The sequence below is a fragment of the Geospiza fortis genome, unplaced genomic scaffold (genome assembly GCF_000277835.1).
Source record: "Geospiza fortis unplaced genomic scaffold, GeoFor_1.0 scaffold432, whole genome shotgun sequence".
NCBI classification, from domain to species: Eukaryota; Metazoa; Chordata; class Aves; order Passeriformes; family Thraupidae; genus Geospiza; species Geospiza fortis.
In genome coordinates, this window is record NW_005054436.1 from 293,519 (window position 1) to 294,175 (window position 657).

The following is a 657-nucleotide window of genomic DNA, read 5'->3' on the forward strand; positions in this document are numbered from 1 at the left end:
GCCCCGGGCACACAGGGACCGGGGGACACGGCCATGGGTGGCACTGGGGGACCCTTGGTGGCCCCAGCCCCGCACCGGGCAGAGCCCCAGCTGGAACAGGGGGACAGAAACCAATAAAGGAATTTCCTGTAATTTCTGGTGTCCGTGTCATTGTCACCCCCAGCCCCAGCAGTCCTGGGACAGCAAAAACACCTCTGTGGATTTGGCTGTTCTGCCACAGGGTGGGATTGGTGGGTGGCCACAAGTGACTCCAGCCCTCCCAGTGCCTGGGAACCAGTGAGGGTGCCACAGGGGATGGGGCAGCCCAGCGTGGGGTACCCCAGTAAGGGAAGGGGCACCCTGGCAGAGCAGGGCCCCCACGCCAGGGGCTGAAGGACGGGGATGGAGGGCACAGCCCCACACTGGGAGCAGCAGGACGCAGCAGCTCCAGCCCCACAGCGGAGGGAGGAGGCAGGGGGAGCTGGCCAGTGCAATGAACAGCCACCAGACGTGCCCACAGCAATACAAAGCTGCCAGACGTGCCCCCAGCAATACAAAGCTGCCAGCTGTGCCCTCTGGTGCCCCTTCATTGCTGCTGGAGGGGAGGGCGCAGAGCCCAGCCCGCACAGAGCCCACAGTCCCGCTGGCAGCAGCTGCTCCGCGGGGCTGGCGCTACCC